General features: G+C 43.7%; 1 non-coding gene across 1 annotated transcript; it reads right to left on the bottom strand.

Moving 5' to 3' along the window:
- Positions 1 to 14071: 14071 nt before the first annotated feature.
- On the bottom strand, positions 14072 to 14143 carry TRNAC-GCA. The gene has a single exon. It is a non-coding gene; the product is annotated as a tRNA-Cys (tRNA).

Below are 14143 nucleotides of genomic sequence, written 5' to 3'. Positions count from 1 at the left end.
CAACCCTAGTCCATGTTAATATGGCCTGAACGTAACTAAAGCTGGGCTCAACTGTGATTTCAGATTTGCTCATTACTTTTAGCAACTCTCAGCCATTTAGAGGAATTCAATGACTCCAAGTGATCATCTAAGTTATCCTCCATGTCATGTGGAACCTCAAACTGATCCAACTTCAGCTCTTTTGTCTTCCTCTAATAATTTGTTATGGATGCCCTGGCACCCTGGGGAATGTTCTATAAGAAAATACCTTCCTACATAAGACACTGGGGGATAGGGGAGGCTAGGGGACTGTCTAGGGCGGGGGGGGGGGGGGGGGAATGGACACATATGTAATACTCTTTGTAATACTTTAAGCAATAAAATAAAATTAAAAAAAAAAAATACCTTCCTACCCCAACATCCTTGGGATGCCCAATGAGGAACCTGCTTTCTTTGGATCTCAAATGGGAAGTGATTTGATCTACCAAAGGGATTCACCAAAAGGATTTAAACACCCCTCCCAAACCAACAGCAGGTAGAGAACACTGAACAGTGATTACTGCAAGACACACAAAGCTCCCCAGATCCTACAATTATGTCTCTTAGCTAAAATCAGCACAGGGATGGAGAGGAGGATTTCTCCAGATCTCTGTGATATTTCCCCTGGTGATGGGTGATATGTCCTTTCCTACTTTACCCCCAGTGCCATCTCCATCCCCATGAGAATCACTGCCCCAGGGACACTGTTACTGATAGGAAAGTGTTTTGTTATTTCAAGTTGCTCAGACCGAAAAGCTATATTCCTAAGTGGGGTTGAGAAACAATCTACATCAAAGAAACAAGAGTTACTGTGTCGACAACCCAAATACAGGCTAGTGTATTGGAGAGACATGAAGCCATCTATAAAAATGAATGAAAAGGAGGTAGTATTTTAAATAAGTGTATATGCAAAGACAAAGATCTATCAGTGATCAGTAATAAAAAGCAAGAAGCTAGCTCTTCAGGAGAGATGGGATGTACAAAGAACACCTACCCAACTACATCATAATTTCTATCTAGATCACAATTGTAAGAAATAATCACCAGCTGTTTAGTGGGTGGAAGATGGATCTCTTGTGTCCTTTACTGTGTAAGTGCATAGTTCACTGCACCTGGTTCTCATAACAGAATATGGTTTCCGGAATCTATATATATACAAAACCCTAAGCAACTGGAACGACCAGAACGACCCGTTGTTATGACGTGCACTGCAGGGGGCAGGACCGACCAGCCAACCTCCCGCAGTCCCCTTCCCCCGGCTGGCCCGCCCCAATCAGCCCCAATCAGGGTGGGGCCAGCTGGACCCCACCCATGCACGAATTCATGCACCAGGCCTCTAGTTCTCAATAAAATCTTTGATACTCGTCCCAAAATTCTGGGCACAATCTTATATATCCAGACAGGTACTGAGCAGATCCTATCTATTTAAAGAGTCAAGATCATGGCGCCTCAACTAAAGGAAATTAGGCAGCACCTCCTCCCTAGCAAACCCAGTGTGAGCTACCTATGTCACCTGCAGGTGGCATCAATGTGTATTTCCTCTGAGTGAATGATGCACTCTGGTTGCTTAAAGGAACAGGATCCTATTTCTTCCCAGCATGTTGGAAACCACCAAAAAAACCAAATTTTAACAAAGGTCAAACAAGTGTTTTTATGCCCTGGGCTTCCACCAGCTCCAGGCACCCTGATACAAACCAGGGGCCTTCTCACAGCCCTGCAAACAGAGGGAGCTTTTCCCCTTGGCTCATTAGGTGTCTTCCTTGTCTCTCTATATCGTACTAATGCATTAAGGCTCAGATCAAATTGCACTTCTTTAAAGAAGCCTTCCTTGGCCACTCCAACCTTCATTGATCTCCCCCTTCACTGGAGCTTCTTGAGCAAGTATTGATTGTACCATAATTGCGATATTTTATCATGTCTTGTCTTGTATTCCTTAAGTTTTTTTTCCTTTAATACCAGTGCATTTTCCAACAAGACTTTGAAGATCTCACTGCCAAAGAAAGGGTTTCTCCAATAAGGGGTCAGGTTCCAGGTTTTTTAATGATCTGGTTATGAAATGTTCTTCCTCAAGGGCCGTATTGTTTCCTGATTTCGCCGGGGCCTTGGCCACTAAATACTGTAAATCCCTGACGGCCCATCAGCTTCCTGAGGGTCCCATCATCCCCCTGTGACACAGCTGCCCACCGCTTACCCTGCTTCTGACTCACCCAACTTGCTTTTCTGACTTCAGCTTCTCTCTTTCACCCACTAGCCTGGGCACTGCCTTTCTTCATGAGAGGTAACTGCCTCTGCGTTGGACCCAGCTCTCCTCGCTGAGGGCTAGATGTCTCCTGAGCAGGCGCTCTGGGTAACCAGCTTTCGGCTGCTATTCTAACAAGCCTCCTAATTCAGCGGTTCTCAACCTGTGGGTCGCGACCCCTTTGGGAATAGAATAAACAGAAATAGAAGATGGCTAGTACATTCGTGTTTCTCATGTACCATCTGCAATAGAATTGCTAAGGGGGTCGCCTAAGACCATCGGAAAACACATATATAATTACATATTGTTTTTGTGATGAATCACTGTGCTTTAATTATGTTCAATTTGTAACAATGAAAATACATCCTGCATATCAGATATTTACATTACGATTCATAACAGTAGCAAAATTACAGTTATGAAGTAGCAACGAAAATAATGTTATGGTTGGGGGTCACCACAACATGAGGAACTGTATAAAGGGTTGCGGCATTAGGAAGGTTGCGAACCACTGTCCTAATTGATAACCCTGGATCCCCTGGTCTCTGTGGGCTGTTCGGCAGCTCTCTGCTGTCACCTCCTGGCAATTCATGGCATTATGTCAGCTCTTTCAAGGAACTTGGCCAGTTGCCTTAACCCTTTAAATTCTAGTAGAATCCTGTGGGTTTGGCATGCCTGGTGACAAATGGTCATTTCATTTCTATCACATGAGACATTTGTTTAAAGTTTAACTACTGTTTCTTTAGCACTTAATTACCTTACTTCACAACCAGCCACTCACCATCAGTTAGCCCTGCCTTTATTAGGTACTAATAGATCTAAAAGGCTCTCCTAAAAAGACAACCATCTATACCACACCTTATAGGAAAATGGGACATGTGACTATGCATGGGGCACTGAAATTTTAAGAAAGTCATTATACTGTTGTCTTTCTCTGATTCTTCACCATACAATAAGAGGCAGGATACAATGGTGAGTCTCAAAAATTAGTTTATGTAAGGATTGCCTGGTAAGCTTGTTAAAAATTAAAATGTATGAATATCACCTTTAGAGACTCTAATTTTCCAGGTGGAGCCTAAAGATCTATATTTTTAACCAGCACCAAGCAATTCTATTGCAGATGAGAAACACGAATGTACTAGCCATCTTCTATTTCTATTTATTCTATTCCTGGCTTCAGCCAAACCACACACTCTAAGGTTTAACAAGGACCTGGGAGAGAAACAGGCTCCAGTGAGCAAGCATCTTGCAGAAGCACCATCATCATGTTTCTCTCCTTGCTGTGAAGATTGCAAAATGTGCCTAACGCCAGCACCTGATGTCAGAGGGAGTGTTGTCATCTAATAGCTCTCTTCCATAATTTATCACCCTGGACCCTGCAGCACACACGGATGATAAATAACCGAGTCAGCAAGGATTTTAGCACCCAGGGGACAACGGTTCCTTAGATGCCCTTCCTTAGGCCTGAAGACAAATACTTGGAAGTATTTTTTTTAACTTGTTATTTGTTTACTCAAATGAAGACTTATCAGACTGACTGTGCTTCCTGGTATCATTAGTGCAGACACCGGAGAGAAAGGTATTTCTGCCTCTACAGCAGCTGAAAGATATTTCTGCCGGCATTGCCAGTGGGCTGCATAGTGGTGGTGATTCTCTGACTTCCATGTGCACTTGAGTCACTGGGGCTCTGGTTAAATGCAGGTTTTGATTCAGGGGGTCTAGGGTGGAGCCTACGATTCTGAATTGTTAATGAGTTCCATTCCAACGCTGCTAAGCGGAAGACTGTGTAGCAAGGCTTTCTTCAGGGTTCTGCTCAGGAGGGAGGCTGCCTGCCTTGTGTTAAAGAGAAAACCACCGGCCCAAATGGTGTCACTTGTGATAAAAACCCATGATACCAAACCTAACCCAACCAGTGTGGCTCAGTGGTTGAGGATAGACCTATGAACACAGAGGTCACGGTTTGATTCCTACAACCTTGGGTTGTGGGCTCGATCCTCAGTAGGGGGTGTGCTGGAGGCGGCCAATCAATTATTCTCTCTCATCACTGATGTTTCTCTCTCTCTCCCTCACCCTTCCTCTCTGAAATCAATAAAAATATATTTTAAGAACTACCTAGATTTAATACCTGATCTAATTACAGTTTCAACCTCTCCCAGAAACATAATCTTAATCAACCAGTGTGGAATTTTCTGGTCAACAGCAGTGAAGTAATCTGTTATGCGGGCTTTCTCAATCCTCCACCAAAGAAAAGATAATCTACAAGGAAGAAAAAATAAAACCACAAAAACCCTGCCATTCCATTTCCTTCCACCAAAATGTGTGATGCTGCCGGTTTATGCATTGCTTAATGAAGCCAGTGATCTTCAAACTTAGTTGAATTTTGTTCTTTAACACTTGTAATCCTGCTATTCCCACTTACTCACCATGTGACTCTCGGTAAATTGAGCTTTGAGCCTTCGTTTTTCCCATGAGTAAAGCAGTACCTCCTTCAAAGGGTTATTGTGAGAATTCAAGGAGGAATGCCCGTAAAACACCTGGCATGCGGCAGCCTTCCAGCAACTGTTCATTACTGCTGCGTGACCACATGACTTCATGCGACACCTGCAGCAGGTTGTAATCACGGTGTGCAGACTTTGGTCCCACCCTTCCCAGATCACCTTCTATATTCGTCACTGCCTCCAAACTATCTTCACTTCTGATTCAATAGGAGGAGAAGGTGAGGTGATGGACGAAAGATTTAAAGACACTGCACTGGTGGCTTTGGAGACGGAGGAAGGGACCATGAGCGAAGGAATGCAGCTGTAGGAGCTGGAAAAGACAGGGAGACAGAGTCTCCCCTAGAGCCTCCAAGGAGGCTGTGGTCCTGCCGACACCCTGCCTTTAGCCCAGTGACACCGACTTGGAACTTCTGGCCTCCAGGACTGGGAGAGGCTGATACAAGTTGTTATGTAACTGGCCCATCACAGTATTTTTCCTGTTTCATGAGGGCCCCACCAAGATCGTTTCCTTTTTATTCACCCCACTAGAATGCAAATTCCCTAAGGACAATGATGCAGTCTGACTGTATCTCTAGCAGCAGGAACCCTGCCTGGCACATAGTAGGTGCTCAATAGATAATTGCTGAATGAATGAACTAAAGCTGTCTCCTCCTTATTTCCTCTCTTCAGGAGCTGGAGTACCATCTTCTGAGTTCAGCATTTATTCTTGTTTACCCAGAGCTCTGTCTAGAGATACAACTAGGCTGACAGGCACATACAGGCAAAACCACTCCCAAAGGTGAGTTATTGCTCTTCAAAGTAGCAAGTCATTATTGGAAAGAAGAGGCATGAACATTGGTTGGTCACAGATGAGGACACCAAATCTGAGAGGTTAAGTGACCTGCCCAAGGTCACATGTTTCTATAACCAAACAGTTTTTACTATACCGGTGGTTCTCATGTTCTCTCTGGACAATGAGCTACTCATCCTCTGGGAACTTGTAAAAATGCAAATTCTCACAGGACACCCCAGACCAACTGAATCAGAAACTCTGGGGGTGGGGCTCGGGATCTGTGTGCTAGCAAGCCCTCCAGGGGATTCCGTGCATGCTAAAGTTTGAGAACCATTGTCCTCTACTATGAGATTCTCAGCATCTTCAAACCTAATCCTAGGGATATTTAAATGTTAATTCAGAGGATCCAATGGCTACTCTAAAGAGCACAGACTTGCATAATACATAAAATTAGAAGTAAGAGAGACAAGATTGGTATTTCTTATAGGAAGGAAGTTTCAGAGAAAGTCAATATATAATAACCCTCACCCCCACCTTAACCTCCACCCCCTCACTCTCTGACACCCTCCACCCTTCCTTCTACCAAGGACCCCTCAACACAATGCACAACCAATTCCTTGAGGCCTGAACAGGCTACCAGATTTAAAAGAAATCATGAACTATAGGGATGCTCTGAGGAAGACAAAAAGGAATATTATCATGTGAAGGGAGAGACCATTATTTTATATTTACTATTTTATATAAAGAGAGATGGGTAAAAAGTGGGACCTTGGCAACATTAAACAGATTAGATATGCTTAAAGATAGGAAAGAAAATATAAAATTTAAAAACCACACATAGTATCTAAGGATGACATGAAGTTTGAGATTGTCTTTAAAATACTCCTGCAAAATAGAGAGGGTAGAGGAGGAGAGATGAAACAACATCAGCAAAACGTTGACAGCTCTTCAAACAAAGTAATGGAAGTTCATTAGAATTCCACTTTTTTGTGTGTATTTGAAAATTTTTCATCAGAAAAAGAGATATAGTCATACTACTCAGATGGAAAGAATATGTAAGCATTTCAATCCACTAAAGGCATCTGTTGAAACAAGGAAGAGTCCAGAAGTTTCAGGAACTTAGAGTAAAACTTCTGTATGGTTTTGATCTCAGGATATAAGGTGGAGTCAGTTTCACCTGTAGGTTCCAGAATGCTAGCAAAGTAACCCATTGACCCTAGAAAAGGAAAATACCCACATTCTTACATTGAAGGATTGCCATGCAACACTTACAATAAAAAAGTATTCATTATTTATCTAAAATTCAAGTTCACCTGGGTGTCCTGTGTTTTCATTTGCTAAATCTGACAACCCTACCAATATTCTATTATCTAACCAAAGCTTGACATCATCATCAAAGGCTGACCCAAGTAGGGTTTCTCTCTCAGTTCATATCACCTTCTTCTCTCTTCTGCTCACCCTCTCTGTCTCTCTATCTCCTCTTCCTTCCCAAACCATTTCCATGCCCCTTTTCTTCTCAGTGCTGGTATCATATGATTAATTCCCCCCTACTAAATCAATGGAATATTTTCTCAAAATAATACCAGTTGGTGATAAACTTAGATTTAAAACAAAATCAAGTTAATACCATCCAGCCAGTGTTGCTCAGTGGTTGAGTATCGACCCAGGCACCAAGAGGTCACCAGTTCGATTCCCAGCCAGAGCACATGCCTGAGTTTGGGGCTTGTTCCCTGGTGGAGATAGCCGATCGATATTTCCTTCTCATCAATGTTTCTATTTCTCTCTCTTCCTCTTTCTCTAAAAAGCAATAAAAACAGATTTTTAAAAAATTACAATAAAAAATAAAGTTAACATCTCTCTGGTGTTGGAGTGTTCTGAATAAATGCATTTCTTTACAGGACCAGAAACCCCATAGTCGGGAATTTAGGAAAATAGGGGAAGAAAAGAGAGGGAACAAGAAAGAGAGAGCGAGTTTGGCCCTGAATCCTCCCACCACCCACCACAAAGAGGGATATTTTTACTCCAGCCGTTTATACCTTAAAAAGTGAATCTAGATAATTGGTCTGTTTTCTTATAAAGAAAAGACAAACTTTATTTTGCTGAGAAGTGTGTGGTTTTTTAAGGCAGAAAAATCAAGAGTAAGCGATATTAATGTGCAGTGCTCTTTCGCTAACATTTTGTAAAAACAAAGAATTTCACAAGTTCTCTAATTAGGCCACAACCCCTGTGGGTGGTGCGTGGCGTGTCTTCTTATCACAGATTTACAGAGAGAGAAGCCAGCACAGCAGGGTGGGGGGACCAACTGGAATTCTGACGTTAGGTTTCGTGTGTAAGAAAGCTGGGCTTTGGGCCTGAAGAGCAGCACCCAGGCCTTCCTGGGCCTCTGGGGCCCCCTGGATGCAGCTACCAGGAATCACTTGTTTGCAGGTGACAGAAAACATGACAAACAAGGAGTTTTCTGGGTCTCGTGACTGCAAAGGCCCGGAATTGTCTGGCTTCGGGTGTGACTTGCTCCAGGGGCTGACACCAGGTCCACCAGGTCTTTATCTCTCCATTCTCAGACTAACCTCCTCTGTACAAGCAGCTCCATTCTCAGAGCAGACTACTCCATGGATACTTTCAGGTTCAAGGCCTCAGGAAGTCGACAAACAAAAAAGGAGCCCTTTCCCAAAAGAACCAGGAAAAGCCCCTTTGAGAAGCATTGGCTGTGCTGGGGTTGTGACTCCATTCCTTAATCAATTACTGTAGAGAGAAGAATGCAATTGACTGGCTTAGGGCTCTGAACCAAGAATGGGCCACCCCAGAGCATATGGCCTGAAATAGGGTAGACTCAAGTGACCGTTCCGTGTCTTGCCATCAAACCTCTGGACTCTTGAGAGGCAGCACAATCAGCTGACATTTCTTAGACCACCTAGTTCTGAGCTCTCTCTGGCCCTTCCCCAGGTGGGTTACCTACCTCCTGTGCATGAGAAGATGCTCTTTGGGTAGCTGCTCTTCTCCGAAGAGTCTGGCCCGAGTGGATACACACTCCTGCTCCCCAGAAACAAACTCCGAGTGAGGCAGCATGAGAACAAGAAAGGAAAAGGCCAGTGACATCAAGGAGTGACACATCCAAAGTGTCCTGGGATTATTCCTCAACCCAGGCTACAGTGTACAGCAAGGAGTCCTGCCCAAGACCTGGGTGGGAAACAACATGAATGAGGGAAAATCCAGAGGCCTGGGAAGAGATCCCCATTATCCTGCTGATACTGAGAGGCTGAGCTGGGCTATGTGATCACTTCAATTCATGGAGAAGGGAACCTGTAACTGACCTGAGGGCAACCTGTGAACACCACAGGATTATGGGTAGCCCACGTTTTCTTTATCATCTTCTCAGTTCCCTTTCTGCCATCTGACTCTGCGATGACTAGTCATACTGAAGCATAACAATCCCTCCTTTGAAACTGCTGTTTGAAAGTCTCTGTTATTTTTAGATAGTCCCTTGTTCTATAGGTCAACGCTGTTATTTTTAGACGGTCTCTTATTCTGTAAAATAACTTTGTTTTTTAGCTTAAATAATAGAAAAGATAAACCTAACTGTCTGACCTTACCAGCTCGCCATCTAATGTAAGGGGCTGATACACTGATATTGATAATACTCCCATGCCAAGTGTTTGTTAGATATGATATGTACTCAAGGTTATAAGCTGTCTGTAAAAATAACTTACACAAAGACCTAGAAGGATATAAAAAGGAAATATTTTTTGTTTGTTCATAATTTGATAAAGATATTCTGCTCTGAGCCCACATGTAATAAAGACTTCTAACTAATTGGCTCATTAAGGCGTCCTATGTTCCGCTTGCTGATTTACAATAAAACAATACCAAAGTGTGAATCCAGTGAGTGGATGTAGTGGCTTAGCTAGATCAGTGGTTTTCAAACTTTAAGGTGCATCAGTAGCTTTTTAAAACACAGAATACTGCCTCCCCTCCCACCCCTGCCACCACCACTGAGATTCTGATTCCAAGTTCAAATAAGGAACCTGGTAAAATGCATTTCTCACCAGGTCCCAGGTGTTGCCGATGCACCTAGTGCACTTTGAGAAGCACTGAGCTGGGTAGAAGGTCAGGGATGATGCAGGACTTGGGGACCAAGTCCATCACAGCAGGAAGATTGTGTAGAGGAAATATCTTTGCGCAGAGAACCATTCATGTTCCATGAATCTCATTAGACAACTGCACATTCCACCCCCTACCTCCTTCATATTTTTAAGTTCCACCCTCTGCTCTATGCTACTTCTTTCGCCATTGAAAATAAAGTCACTGTGAAATAATTGCTATCATTTATCTATCATTTATTGAGCAGCTACTATATACTCACTGGCCTTATATTACATAACCGTGGCGTCACACTTAGTAAGGGGTTTACTATTATTCCCAATGAACAAATGAAAAGAACCCAGAGATTATAGAGGTTATTTAACTGGCCCCAACTCATTCACAGAGCTAAAATAAAACTTTAGAAGTTCTCCTGCAGAGAGAGAGAGAGAGAGAGAGAGAGAGAGAGAGAGAGAGAGAGAGAGAGAGAGAGAGAGAGAGATCCCTATTCACCCCACAGTAAAACAAAATCCACCAGGTAGCAAAGTATCACATAATGAGCTTTAGCCATCTTTTTCTTTTTCTTTTTGAAGATGGTGGAGATGGGGCCTTGTTTAGTGAAATCTTGGATGCCATTTATTCTCTTTTAAAGTAGACTATAATTAAGATCCCTTTCATTTTTTTCTAAGGAACCCCTGCTATATGGCAACCTTCAAAACACATCAAAAAGAAGTCAAGGGAATTCCCTATATTGATTATTTCTTTCCTAGTATATGAAAAATGACCCACCTGTGGTTTATTTATTTACAGCTCTGACCCCAGAGACAATGCCTGTCTAGGTCTGTTTAGTACTGAGTTAATTAAAGTTGGATAGGAATACTGCAAACAACCAAATGTCCAGCATATTATTTATACAAGCCATATGGCAAATGTCACATAGCACTTAAAACTCACATACTTTTAAAAGTTTTAGGATGTTTAATATTATGTACAGGATATATTATTAAATGAAAAAAAGTGTTTACAATAGTTTTAAAAATGACGTCTTCGGCTGTCTTGGTCAAGTTCAAGTAGCTTATTTGGTGACCATGCGACACATTGAAAGAGAAGAGGGGAACTGAGATGAAAGGAAAAGAAGCCAGTAACGGTTGCATTGTCATGAAAGTTACCACTGCGGGCGACCCAACTTCATTCTCCTGGGAAATCTGGAGCCAGATAAAAGGTATCCTGGCTCAGAGTTATCCCAGGAAAGAGGTAAGGGATCCCGGGTATTTAACAGCAACTTTGTCAGTCATTGTTTGAGAGGAGCTCCTGCACTTCCGGCTTGCCGAACTCGTGAACTGTTATAGCATCAGCTCTGGCTGATTCTTCCCCCACCCCCCCACCCCCAAAAAAGAAAAAAAAAATCAGGGAAAGAAATGCAGCTGCTGGCAGTTGGAATCTGGCCAAGCTGAAGTGTTCTGGTAACGGCCAAAGAGAAAATTGCAGAGTATCCAGACTGCCTGCTATATTATCTAGATACCCAGAACCTAGAGCTTGAGGCAAAAGCTTACGTGCTGTCCATTCTTCAGGAAGTTTGATCCCCCGGAGCAGGAGTGAGGGGAAGGGAGTGAGGCAGAGACAGGACTCGTAGTCAGTGCAGAGGTGCATCTCCAAGCTGGCCATCACCTGGTTGAAACCGATTACTTGGTCTCATAATGCTGTCTCTTGAGAGGATGTAGGAACTGTTGCGTCCCGGGACACTCTGTCCTAAGGACGGGAGGAGGGGACGTTAGCCCTCGGCTGTGTCTCATGATGCAAGTTTTTCCCCCCCTGGGTGCATGAACTCCTCACCACTTCCAGATTCTGCCTGTGGGCACGCTGACTGGGTCTCATGGCCTCTCGCACCTCAAAAGCAAGACCGAAGCCAAGAGTAGGACACAAGTGGCAGCCAGTAGGACACATAGGCAGGAGGGAAGGGACTGCAGGTGGAGCCTGGGTGAAGTTGATAGAATCCATACATCCTTGGTTACCCCAGGGGCAGCCAGGGTAGAAGAGTTAGCCAAGGACCTCAGAAATAGTCAAGGCCAAGAGCATCTGAGATGCTGCCTAAGATATGCCTGATACTTTTTCCCCCATTTTTTAAAATATAGTTTTATTGATTTCAGAGAGGAAGGGAAAGGGAGAGAGAGAGAGAAACATCAATGATGAGAGAGAATCATTGATCACCTGCCTCCTGCACACCCCCCACTGAGGATCGAGCCCACAACCCGGGCATGACCAGAATCAAACTGTGACCTCTTAGTTCATAGGTTGACGCTCAATCACTTAGCCATGCCAGCTGGGCTAAAATACAAATCTTGATTGTGGTAAGCTCCTGATATTTCAGGGTTGTTGTCACCATATAGCTAAGATTAATCTAACAGACATATAAGTGATTGCAATACACCATATCCTATATAATAAAAGACTAATATGCAAATTGACCGAACAGTGGAACGACCAGTTGCTATGATGCGCACTGACCACCAGTGGGCAGACGCTCGACGCCGGAGCTACCCCTGGTGGTCAGCGTGCTCCCACTCGGGGAGCGCCACTCAGCCAGAAGCCAGGCTCATGGCTGGCGAGCGAGCCTCTCCCACCTCCATGGCAGCGCTAAGGATGTCCGCCTGCAATCAGACATCCCCCAGGGCTCCCAGACTACGAGAAGGCACAGGCTGGGCTGAGGGAGCCCCCTCCCTCCAGTGCATGAATCTCATGTACCTGGCCTCTAGTAATAACATAAAAGAGAAGTAAATTTAATGTGCTATAGAAACAAAGAAAAGGGGAATTAACAAAGCTAGAGTTGCCACTTATACTTCTGATACTAAGTCACAATCCCCATGAGGAGGAACAGCTTTCCCCAAGGCCTGTACTGAGTACAGACCCTTATCTTGCTCTGGGACCCACAAAAACGGTAATCTTACAGGTTACTGTAATCTAGTAAACAAATCAGATGAGCACATCCAAATACTCTGCCACCGAAACCCACAGACGCCTACCAAGTGATGTGTTTTGTTCTGTGTGGCGTCCCCCCACTTGCGAAGGCATATCCTGATGAGTCTCAGACCCCAGACCCCTAAATTTTTTACAATGTAGCAGACTCTTGGATTGCTGCAGTATTTTTCTTCCACCCCTAATAAAGATGCAAAAATGAGGGCACAGCACCTTTGTGATATTTTTCCCCCCAAATCCATAACCTCAGTCCATAATCATGAGGAAGCACCAGATAAACCCAAAGGACATTCTGCAAAGTATCTGACAAGGACTTTTAAAAAGTGTTCAATGAACTTATGTGCATATATGTATAACCCATGGACACAGACAATAGTGTGGGGAAGGCCTGAAAGCGGGGGGCGGGGGAGGGGGGGGTAGGAGGGATCAATGGGGGAGAAAGGGGAACATCTGTAATAGTTTCAACAATAAAGATACATTTTTAAAAATATAAATAAATAAATAATAAAATGAAAAGTGTTCAGATTATTAAAACACACACACACAAAACAAGAGCGAGAAACCCTCAGACACTGAAGGAGACGAAGGACATATATGACTCAATGCAACACAGAACCCTGGACTGAATCCTGGAACAGAAAAGAGACATCAGTAGAAACACTGGTGAACTCTGAGTGAAGTCTATGAGTTGGTTAACAGTGTGGCACCGATGCTTATGTCATAGTTTTGATAAGTATGCCATGATTATGCCAGATGTTCACATTAGGGGAAGCTGAGTGAAGTGTGTACGAGACCTCTCTGCACTATCCTTACAATGCTTCTGAAATTTAAAATTATTAAGAGATAAAACATTTGAAGAAAGGAAAATAGGAAAGGTCTGGTTAATAAGATTGGACATATAGGAAAGGAGAATGAGAGTGCACGTGAGAAAGCACAGGTGTGTGTGGGTGTGAACTTTTGTCTGTTGGTGTGTCTGTGGGATGGTGTGCGGGTCTGTGTGCGTATGTGGTTGAGGGACATCTGGTGTGTGGGGGTGGGGGGTGTAAATGCCTCTGCGTGTGTGGCTGTGTTGTGTGTGTATATGTTGAAGGAAAGGTGAGTTTATGTGAACGTGAGCTCTACTGTGAGGGGATTAACGAGCCACAGTGCTTGCATGAACCTGACAATGAGCAGATTTTAAATTCTGAGCCCAAGGCACCTGACTGGCTGCACCCTAGATCAGTAGTTCTCAACCTGCCTAATGCTGCGACCCTTTAATACAGTTCCTCATGCTGTGGTAACCCCTGATTTCATTGTTACAAATTGAACATAATTAAAGCATAGCGATTAATCACAAAACAATATATAATTATATATGTGTTTTCCGATGGTCTTAGGCGACCCCTGTGAAAGGGTCGTCTGACCCCCAAAGGGGTCGCGACCCACAGGTTGAGAACCGCTGCCCTAGATCCAGTCTTTTAATGAAGCTGCCCAGAGGAACAAAAATAAACACCTAGGGGGCACCTGGATTTGAACCAGGGACCTCTTGATCTGCAGTCAAATGCTCTACCACTGAGCTATACCCCC

Source organism: Myotis myotis, unplaced genomic scaffold (assembly GCF_014108235.1).
Source record: "Myotis myotis isolate mMyoMyo1 unplaced genomic scaffold, mMyoMyo1.p scaffold_m19_p_13, whole genome shotgun sequence".
NCBI lineage: Eukaryota > Metazoa > Chordata > Mammalia > Chiroptera > Vespertilionidae > Myotis > Myotis myotis.
The sequence above is the reverse complement of the archived record's forward strand: the minus strand, read 5'-3'. Positions and strand labels throughout refer to the sequence as shown.